We start from the raw sequence: 12,354 nt of genomic DNA on the forward strand, positions 1-12,354 counted from the left end.
TCACCACCAAGGGTCTTCATGGCCTATCTCCATACAAATGTATCTTAATGGCCAATGATAACAAAAACTTTACATTGTTACAAGATCTACACTTCCAGGAAATGTCATACACTTCTAAAAAGACACAAACTAGTTGGAGTTTGACAAACTCTTCAAGTCGAAGGTTTCCTCATCTAAATAAGCTTAGTTTCCCTAAAGAACATTAACAACCTTCATGCTCAGTTTATAAGATAAGCACTATCACAGGAAGTTTTTAGGTGATAGGTATAAATAACTTCACTTATATTTCTCTATCTTATTTGTGGATAAATTGTTCCTAGCCTATGTTAATAAGGCATCATCATGCACAAAAATACTATTTCCATTGTATACATGATAAGGGCCTACTTATCTATGCACAAGCCTTACATATTTTACCAACGTAGGAACTTTAATTCCTTAATTCTAGCACCAATGCCCAAACACTATAATTTACAAGGAACACTAATTTTTATAAATAAAAAATGCAAATGAATAATAAAAAAATAAAAATAAAAATAAGCCTAGAGGTAATATTCAATACACATAATCAGAATCCTACCAAAAAGTTATAAAATAGAAGTTCAACAACAACATCAATTATCATATTCCATTTGAACAACCTTTACCATTAGATGTTCTTTGACTATCTTTAGATCATTTTTATCTTCTAAAGCATCAACAACAACAGTATTAGGTACAACCTCTCTAATAATACCAAAAAATTATCAAATACAAACAGAAAGACCGACAAAACAAAACTCGTTAGTAAATTGTAGTGACAATCAAATACAAATAAAAAGAACGACAAAATAAAACTCGTTAGTAAATTGTAGTGACATTCAAATACAAATAGAAATACCGGTGAAACAAAACTCATTGATAAATTGCAATGACATTTACTGATAGGATATTACCTGACTATTTTTCTCGGTATTCACAAACAAAAATTTTGCATTGGCGACTATTGAAGAGATTATAATTGGAAATTAAGGAATGAAGAAAAATGAAATATACTCGTCACTAATATCCATAGATAAACTTGTTAGTAATATTTAAATTATAACCTGACAAACGACCTCCTCTCTCCCTCCCCTATTTCTTCTTGTTCTTCTTCTATAGAAAACAACACACAACACCCTTTTATTTTGTTACAAATCAAGCTCTCATCAACACAAATCTGACCACCCTAACGCTTAGTCTATTAGCATCCCTATTTTGGTTCAATTTTCTTTAAAAATTCACCACATCAAGTAAGGAAACTACTTATTTTTTATTCTAACCCATTTTTAAAATGTTAATGTTTTAGCATTTTTAAGTAGTATATGTGGTTTGTTTGTGTTTTTACATGTTTTACAGCTTTTTCCTAAATAAATTTGTTTAAGATTTTGAGAAATTGTATTTGTTTGTCATTTAATGAAATTGAGTTTGATTTTGTAACTTAGATGTTTTATAATGAAATAAATAATTTTTTATTTAATGGATATATTTCACATTTTATCGATTTTATTGCCAAGTTGAAAATTTTGGTAAATTTAGAGGAATTTGAATTTTTAGAGAAAATTGATAATGATTTAAGGGTATTATTAAAATAGAATGAATAAATTGAATTACACCAATGATAGCTAATTATTTGGGTAGTGATAATTTGTTTAGTTCACATTATTAATTAATATATGTTGCTAATAATATTCTATATAGGTTTCGTATAAGTAATGAATGATCATTCTTGAATGTATTGAATTTCACTTAAAGAGTTGCACATGATAGATTATTGTAATGGGGTTGAGGGTTTTATTCATTATATGCTATCTAATATGAAAAATATTAATGAAGGTAGTATTAAATATCCCATTACAAGAAAATCAGCGAAAACCAATGGAATTACCGACGGAATTTTGCATCGGTAATTTTTACCAATGGAAATAATTCTATCTCTAATGTTGTCAGTATATAGCTACAGAAAATATTCATTGGTAATATGATCGATATATACCAACCATATTACTGACAGATTATATAGCTTTTTGGAAAGTTGCAATGGTGTGATGATGTGAAATTTTTTTTCAGACGATTTTACCGACAAAATGACTGAGGGATTCAAACCAGGATCTCCGTACAGTGACGTGGCACATTCATCGACAGACTCATTGACAAAACATGTCCATCAGTGATTTTGTCGGTAAAAGTGACACGACCAAAAGATTGATGTCTTCTTTCAAGTGCAAGAGTGTCAAAATAATAAATAACCCGGCAAGACCGGGGTCGAACCACAAGGAGGTTAATTGTATAAATTATAAATAACAACAATACAACAACAACAACAACAACAACAACAACAACAATAATAATAATAATAGTAGCAGTAATAATAATAATAATAATATTAATGATAATCATGATAGTAGTAGTAGTAGTAGTAATAGAAGAAGAAGAAGAAGTTGATGAGAATTTTGAGATGGAAGATAAATGTGAGAATTCAACAATGATAAAAACAAATGTCAAGGTTAGAGGATCCACTAATAGTATTAGAAATAAGTATAGTATAAACTCTTTTGATTAATCAACTAGAAACCACACACAAAGGAGGTTTCAATTGGATGATTTGTCCTTACGAGTTCATTATAAATTTTTAACATGACCATATTAATTATCTTATTTAAGTAACACCGAACTTTTAAATGTTGTTAGGAATTAATGATGCTAACTTATGTTAACAACAAATCAAGTTCCTTTCATAGCACAAGTGTAGGTTATACCACACGGTTGACTATGAAAGTGCCAAGCATTTGTTGTACCAAGTGTTATACAACACAAATCTAAATTAACCATTTAACAAGTAAGGTATTAAAAATTAATAAGATAAAAAGATAAGACATGTTAATAACAAACTTTCTTGAATATAAACATTGAAGTCCATGTTGAGTTTATATTATACCTATTCTAACACCATTAGTGAAACCTTTTCACCTTGACATAATAAACTTAGCTAAACATAATGAAGAAGATAAACATAAATAAATAACATAAGAACATAAGTATAGTAGAGGAAATGAAAAACATAAACAAGGGATTAAGGAAAATATAACATGAAATAAAACTTAAACATTACAAAAATATAAAGAAATAAATAAAAAGCATGATCTTGATCTGAAAACCAAGATACCTAAATGCATGGCAAATGCTTCCTTTTATAGGCTAAAATTTAGAACTATTGATTTGATGATTAATTGTTAAGTGGGTGGCTAACTCTTGACTTGGTGAAAATCCTTATCTTCTTGTATAAACAAAACATTATTGCTAACATCAGATCTAGAACCAATAGTACTCATGAAAGTTATAGGAAATTTTCTTATCTTTCAGAAGAAAAAAAAATTGAGATCATTTGGACTTCTAGAACTCGAGATATGGGCTGAACACTAAACAATGTCTGGGTTGCAGGATAAATTCGGACTTCTCTATTGTTGCTATAATTTGGACTTGAAAACGACCTTTTTAAATCTTGGACTCCACATGAAAGTTGTAGTCATATGTCTTACCTTTTCATCCATATAAAGCAGACCTAAATCTGAGATCTACAGCACCAGATATGACCCAATTACCGAACAGTGTTCCAGTTTGGATTGCACCAACATCTCTTTCCTAAGTTTGGCCCTCTCTTTGTCCTTTCAATTTCAGTATTTAAACTCATCAATCAATCCTTTCATTTATATGATAGACATGCATTTAAGATGAACATTTACCATAAATTAAAGGTATCTTATATTATTAGATATGTTATTATAAAACATGCTTTAGTTAAGGAGTTATTGATACTTCAAATGCAAAATGATAATATAAAACCTTGATAAAAATACACTTTTAAGTACTAATCACACCCCCCCAACCAGCTTATTACTAGTCCTTAGTAATCAAACTGTTAAAATAGAAAAATAATTTGCAAATTCTATAAAGCAAGGCATTTATCATTCAACTTCCATTAATCTATTCAGATAAACAAACGCTCATTAAATTCATATATCTACTCTATACCTCTTAAACAAGATATTAATAAACCTTTTTTTTTGTGCTCAAAATATCAACATATAGTTCTGGGGCTTTACTTGCAAAAAAAAAAAAATTTATGTTCTAATGTTTAAGATTAACTTCCTTGGGTTGAGATTATTATCTTTTTTTTTTTAATATATACATATAACTTAAAACACATTGGATCTTTAACCCATATAACGAGCTTTCAGCTAATGACTCCAAGACCAGTTGGTCTTAGGGCATTAAGTGATAAGACACCCCTACGAGCTTAATAACACGAGTTGCAGATACTAATACGTAGATAGTGCAATGTTTGATTCCCTCAAGCTTTTCTCCTCAACCCATGTAACAAGCGTTGGGCCAATAGCTCCCAGGTCAGTTGACTTTAGGGTATTAGGTGTTAAAACACCCATTCGGACTTATTTGCTTAAGTTAGGAAGGCTACAAAACCAAACTTATTTATGTTTTTATTATCATCATATTTTTTTTTTCAAATTATATACTATCTCTTTCTCTTAGTTATTACCTTTAACAAAAGAACATAAATAATGTAATAATGCAATGTGCAACCCATAATCATATGTTAAAATGTGTGTGTGAAAATGAAGATTTAAAAATACTTGTTAAATAAGCATATGAGCATAATCAAGTGATAACAATACGAGAGTTTGTAAACCTGAATATTTAAAGAAGTATTCTGATAGACCTTGTTAAGAATGTTTACTAAGATGCGTTTCAAGAGTCACTTTAACAAAATAACTCATTTTACTCTGTCATCCTAGTAACAACAATATTGCAAATAGTTTGTGAAATAGATAACACAATTAGTTTTTTTTTTTTAATATCAACTATTACCCTTTCCCCCCAACCAAAATGAGACATTATCCTTAATGTTCTAAGATAGAAAGATAGAGTATAGAAGACATCACCTAAAATAGCGAACACTAACAAACCTAAAACATACTTAAACAAATATAAGAAACAACAAAACACAATAATAAAACCAAAAGACACAAAGTTCTTACAAACAAAGGCTCAAATCCAATCTAAGCTTTTTATGACTTTCCTTAGTTGACTAATTTATGCGACTCATGGAAGGATCAATTACAGGGATTGTGATTTGTCGTGCTGATGTTAGAAATTCATGTTCCACAGCATGATCAAGAAAAGACAACTTATCATAAAACCATTAACATTTAACAAACCTATGAATTTATAGTGAATGCACAGTTGAGCACAATAGGAAATATGAAAGATCACTTCCAATGTGCCCAAACCACCTGGTAAGGCAATGAAGGCATCAACGTGTTTAAACATTGTATTCATTGGATTAGACATTGTGGAGACCTGTAATTCATCTCCAATTGTTTTTCCAATGATGTCCCCTTGTACTAAAGCTTTGGGGACAACCCCCATACACTAAATGAATCTTGACTACCTCCAAAACTTGATTACCTCCTAAAAATGCAGCTATTGACACTCCCCCTATTAACCCAAAGTTGTCTCCCCCATACACTAAATGAATCTTTCTCTCAACTAGTACCTGACCAAGATGATTTGCTGATTCTAAAAACTCTATTTCCTTCCCAAGACTGGATCCACCGAAAATACAAATATTTTTTTATGTGATGACTTTAGGAACTTGTCATTTCTACACACTTCTATATTTGATGAATGTATGGGTTAAGTAGAAATGAAGGGAAGAAAGAGAAGAATTTATAGATGAGAACTTGAAAATGCAATCATACTGCCTATATGTAGGCCAGTTGTAGTCTCACTCATTTTCTCTCTCTCTCTCTCTCTCTCTCTCTCTCTCTCTCTATTTATTTATTTATTTTGAAAAAGCATGTGTATGTACATGTAGTTATGATTATGGCTCACATCTTCCCTTGGTTTTACATCCAAGAACGGCTTAAACGCCCTCTATGGGTCAAGGATAGGCTTCCCATCCAGTTTTCTTAAAAACTAGTAAACATGGTCTTTTTTAGTCAGATTCCCAAGACTATGTTTAGCATGTTCTTTATGGAATTGTGGTCATAAATCATGAATTGCATGATGCACATCTCTAGTAGGGTGCGTCTCAAGAGTCAATAGAAAATTATCTAAAGACCCTTTACTTAGGCTATCCTTAATGAATTGTATTTTATCTTCATGATTTACAGATACCATTCCTAAAGAATGACATGTTGTATTACAAGTCCATCTGGCACATTTATGACAGACTTTCAATCATTTTGCATGATGTTTCTTTGCAATAGTGCTTTTACCTGTTTCAGGCATGTATGAAATGAAAGAATTGGAGGACTCACCTAATAATCAGACCTTTGCTTTAATTAGCCAGTGAATATCTTTAGGAATTTTATGGTTCATTAACAACCTCAATCTTGCACATCTAGCACAATAAATTTTTGTTATCGCATTCTGAGGTAGAGCGGAAAAATACTTTTTTAATTTTTCAAGAGTGGTGTCCATTTTCAAATAAGAATTGGAGGAGAGATTCAGAGAAAGGGGAAAGAGCAAAAAATTACACAAATATATACACAGATATTAGTTATCATGGGAAACTAAAAGAACCGACTTAAGAGTCATGTAGTACCATTATCTGCCATTTGACTTGGGTGAGAGAGACTAGTAAAACAAAAGTTACACAAAAAGAAAACATAAAAACAATGTGAGAAAAAATAATCAATCTTTATATACAAGATCACCCAATTCAATAGATCATGTTCAACTGAAAAATTATCAAAGTAAACTTTCAAACGATGTCCATTTACCTTGAAAACATTGTCATTATTTGGATTCTTGATATCATAGGCTCTATATGGATACACATGTTTCACAATAAAAGGACTGCTCCATTTTGATCTTAGTTTTCCAGGAAATAAATGGAGTCGAGAATTATAAAGCAAGACTTTTTGACCAACATTAAATGTTTTTCTTAGTATTTTCTTTTCATAAAACTCTTTGATTCTTGCTTATGAATTCTTGAATTTTCATGTGCATCATTTCTTATTTCCTCAAGCTCATTTATTTGTAATTTTCGTAGTTGACTAGCATCATCAAGGTTTGAATTAAAAGCTTTAATGGCCAATAAGCTTTATGTTCAAGTTTGACAGGCAAGTGACAAGGTTTTCCTTAGACTAGTCTATAAGGTGACATACCTAATGATGTTTTATAAGCAGTTTGATAAGCCCAAAATGCATCATTAAGTCTTAAAGACCAATCTTTCTGATTGGGTTCACTATTTTCTCCAAGATCTATTTGATCTCCCTATTAGCAAGTTCTACTTGTCCACTTGTCTGAGAGTGATAAGGGGTGGCAACTTTGTGTGTGATTCCATATTTCTTCATTAAAGATTCAAATGACTTGTTGCAGAAATGTGTTCCACCATCACTTATCATGGCTTGAGGGATTCCAAATTGACTTAAAATATTTTCTTTCAAAAACTTTATCACTGTTTTGTAATCATTGTTTCAACTTAGAATTGCCTCTATCCATTTTGAAACATAATCTACTGCGAATAATATATACAAGAAACCAAATTATGGGGGAAATGGACCCATAAAATCTATACCCCAACAGTCAAAGATCTCAATGACAAGAATAGGATTTAAAGGTATCATGTGATGTTTTGAAATAGATCCTAACTTTTGATAATTTTCACAAGTCTTACAAAATGCATGTGAGTCCTTGAGCATGGTGGGTTAGTAAAATTCACTTTGTAATATTTTTGCAGTTATCTTTCTTGATAAGAAATGACCTTCACAAGCCTCAGAATGATAAAATTTAATGACACTACTTACCTCATTGTCAGGCATGCATCTTTGAAATATTTGATCAGGACAATATTTAACTAAATAAGGGTCATCCCAATAAAAGTTCTTCACTTCGTTCAAGAACTTTCTTTTGTCTTGAGTACTCCAATGAGCTAATAATTGTCTTGAAACAAGAAAATTAATAATATTAGCAAACTAAGGCATTGTAAAGACAGAAAATAAAGATTCATCAGGAAAGTAGTCATCAATTGGTGTGATGTTAGATCTTGAATCGATTGTCAATCTTGACAAAAGATCTGCGACAACATTTTCAGTGCCTTTCTTATCTTTGATTGTGATATCAAATTCTTGAAATAACAAAATCCACTGCACCAATCTACCCTTAGAATCTTTCTTAGAGAGAAGATATTTCAATGCTGCATGATTACTAAAAATGACAATAGGTGAGCCAACAAGATAAGATCTGAACTTGTCACATGCAAATAGTACTGTAAGTAATTCTTGTTCAATGGTAGTGTAATTCATTTGAGCATTATTTAAAATTTTATTTGCATAGTAAATCACATAAGGTTTCTTATCTTTTTCTTTGTCCCAAGACAACACCTATAGTATAATCATTAGCATCATACATTATTTCAAAAGGTAATGACTAATCAGAAGGTTGAATGAAATGAGCAGAAGTAAGCAAGCTTTTAAGTTTGACAAAGGCTTTTCACATTGTTCAATCCATTCAAAAACATTTTCCTTTATTAGAAGGTTACATAACGGTTTAGATATTACACTAAAATCTTTGATGAACCTTCTATAAAAACCAGCATGTCTTAACAATGATCTAACATCTTTAATAGATTTTGGTGTTGGCAAGTTAGCAATTAACTCAATTTTAGATTTGTCAACCTTAATTCCTTTCGATAAAACAATGTGACCAAGTACAATGCCATTTGTTACCATAAAGTGATATTTTTCCCAATTCAATACAAGATTCTTCTCTTCACACCTATTCAAAACGTTTTCCAAGTTAGTTAAACAATCATCAAATGAATCACCAAAAACAGAAAAATCATCCATAAAAATCTCAAGAAAACATTCAACCATATCACTAAATATGCTACGCATGCATCTTTGAAATGTAGCTGGTGCATTACATAATCCAAAAGGCATTCTTCGATATGAAAAAGTACCAAATGGACATGTGAAAGTAGTCTTATCTTGATCTTCCAATGCAATTTTAATTTGGTTATAACCTGAATAGCCATCTAGGAAACAATAAAATTCATGACCTGTAACTCTTTCTAAGATTTGATCCATGAAAGGTAAAGGGAAATGATCTTTTCTAGTCATTGAATTAAGTTTCCTATAGTCAATGCACATGCGTCAACCAGTAATAGTCCTAGTTAGAATTAACTCATTTATCTCATTTGTTATTACAGTGACTTCAGACTTCTTGGGTACAACTTGGGTAGGACTTACCATTTGCTGTCAGAAATAGGGTAAATGATTCCATTATCTAGAAGCTTAATAACTTTATTTTTCACTACTTATTTCATATTAGGATTAAGTCTTCGTTGCATTTCTCTAAAGGGTTTGGCATTTTCCTCCAAATAAATCATGTGTGTACACATCAAAGGGCTAATTCCTTTTATGTCAGCTATGGTCCATCCTAATGTATTTTTATGCATTTTCAGAGTCTGTAATAACTTACCTTCTTGATGTGCATTAAGTTTGGAAGTTATTATTACCGGAAAGGTTTCATTTTCTTCCAAAAATGAGTATTTAAGATTGAATGGTAACGGCTTCAAATCATGTTTTGGTGGTTGAACACTTGAAGGTATGGACTCCATTGATTGTGGTGACAATTCTTTGACTTTGATTCTTCTTGAAAATAGACCATTTGCAAATCGTCAGGTTCATCAATCTTAGTTTCACTGAGTATTTAATATTGAATGGTTAACGGCTTCAAATCAGGTTTTGGTGGTTAAACACTTGAAGGTATGGACTCAATTGATTGTGGTGACAATTCTTCAATTTGTGGTCTCCAATTCTTTGACTTTGATTCTTCCTGAAAATAGACCATTTGCAAATCGTCAGGTTCATCAATCTCAGTTTCACTGAAAGTGGTTTGAAATTGATCATGAACTAATTTTTCAATAAAGTCCACTTCCTGTAAATCATTATCATCTCCAGGTTGCTTGCAAACGTTGAAAATATTCATCTCCAATGTCATATTTTCAAATGATAGCTTCATCAGTCCATTCCTATAATTAATCAATGCATTAGAAGTTGCAAGAAATGGACGTCCTAAAATCTACAAGGCAAATGAATTTATCAACTTGTACTAGCACATCCTCAAGTATTCCTCTAGGCACTTTTATAGATCTATCAGCAAGTAAAAGAGTTACAGAAGTTGGTTTTAACTCACCTACTAGATTGAGACTTTAAAAAACAAAATATGAAAGTAAATTCACACTCGCTCTAAGATCAAGTAAAGCTCTTTTAATTTTATGTTCTCTAATAAAGAAAGAAATTATAGGACAACCAGGGTCTTTATATTTCAAAGCATTATTGTTCTGAAGAATAACACTTACTTGTTCGGCTAAAATTTCTTTCTTTTTTACATTCAGTTTTCTTTTGATAGTGCATAGATCTTTCAAAAATTTATCATAGGAAGGTACATGTTTAATAGCATCCAACAAAGGTATATTGATCCTTACCTGTTTGAAAGTTTCAAGGATTTCAGAATTGTGATTGGCTTTCCTTTGTTTGGTCATGGCATAAGGAAATGAAAGTGCTGGCGGATAATTTGTCTTTTCTTTACAATATTCAAATTCAACCCCTTCCTTACCCTCAGAGATTGACTCATCATCTTTCTCACAAGGTTCAAGAGTGGGTTTTTCAATATCTTTACCACTGCAAAGAGTGATGACTGATTTGACTTGATCCATGTGTTGGCTTCCGGAACTACTTGCATTTGTATTGTATTGTCCCTTTGGATTTTGCTGTGATTAAAATGGAAACTTACCTTTCTTTTGGAAATTAAGAGCAGATGTTAACTTTGCAAAAGTATCTTTAAAATCTGTCATGCCTTGAGCAAGTTGAGTGTTGATTGCCTCTTGCTTTTCAATGAATGCATGCAATGTTTCCTCAAGATTTCTTCTAAGAGGTGGAACATAAGAAGGTGCATATCCATGATAATTTTGAAAATTATGGTATGCTTGAAACGGTGACTGTGAAGTTTGTGCATTATTATTATAACTCTTCCAACTTAAATTTGGGTGGTTTCTCCAACCAGGGTTGTATGTTTGCGAGTATGGGTTATGATTGAACCTTTGAAAACTATTTAAAGCATGAGCTTGTTTATAGAGGCATTCCTTGAAAGAAGGCAAAGTTGGACAATCATTGGTTGTATGTTCATTTGTTTCACAAATTTGACACACAATGTCTTGAACAAAATTTAATTGACCACTCTTTTTCAATTTCATCCCAAGCACGAATGGATCCTAACCTAAGATTTTGTAGTCATGTTTTAGCTTTATCTTTTAATGAAAAAGGAAAAAGCTTTAATCTAATGATATTCATGCTACAATTTAAGTTATTATAGATGTTACAAACTTCTTCAATTCTCTCAAATGCAAGTATGGATTTTCTTGATCTAAGCCATGAAAAAAAAGTAAAAGTTGAATAATGTCTGGCTTAAAATTAAAATGAGATGCATTGGGAGGAAAAACTATGCATGAGGGTACACTTGTTCTTGTGGGATTCATGTGGTCTCTAAGTGTTCTAACACGGTTATTTTCATTATGAAGTGACTGGTTATCTTCTTCGGCCATATTTTTTGAAAATGATGAGGATACCCTACAAAGTTTACCACTTAATGTACATGACCAAACACTCATGCACATATAGAAAGAGAATAAAAGGAAGAAAACAAAAGAAAAAGAAACAAAACAAAAGAAACAAAGTTAGATACAAGAAAAGTGAAAAGCAAAAATAAAATAAATACTATAATTTGTACAAGAATTTACCTCCCCGGCAACGATGCCAAAAACTTGATACGACCAAAAGATTGATGTCTTCTCCCAAGTGTAGGAAGTGTCGAAGTAATAAATAACCCTGACAAGACCGAGTTCGAACCACAGGAAAGTTAATTGTATAAATTATAAATAACAATAATACAACAACAACAATAATAACAATAATAGTAGTAGTAGTAGTAGTAGTAGTAGTAGTAGTAACAGTAATAATAATAAAAATAGTAATAATAATAATAATAATAATAATAATAATAATAATAATAAAGAAGAAGAAGAAGAAGAAGTTGATAAGAATTTTGAGATGGAAGATCAATGTGAGAATTAAACAATGATAAAAACAAGTGTTAAGGTTAAGAGGATCCACAAATGGTATTTCAAAAAAGTATAGTATAAACTCTTATTACTCAACTAGAAACCACACATAAAGGAGGTTCCAATCGGATTATAAATTGTTAACATGATCACATTAGTCATCGTATTCAAATAATGTTGATACTTGT

This window comes from Populus alba, chromosome 13 (assembly GCF_005239225.2).
Source record: "Populus alba chromosome 13, ASM523922v2, whole genome shotgun sequence".
Classification (NCBI taxonomy): Eukaryota; Viridiplantae; Streptophyta; class Magnoliopsida; order Malpighiales; family Salicaceae; genus Populus; species Populus alba.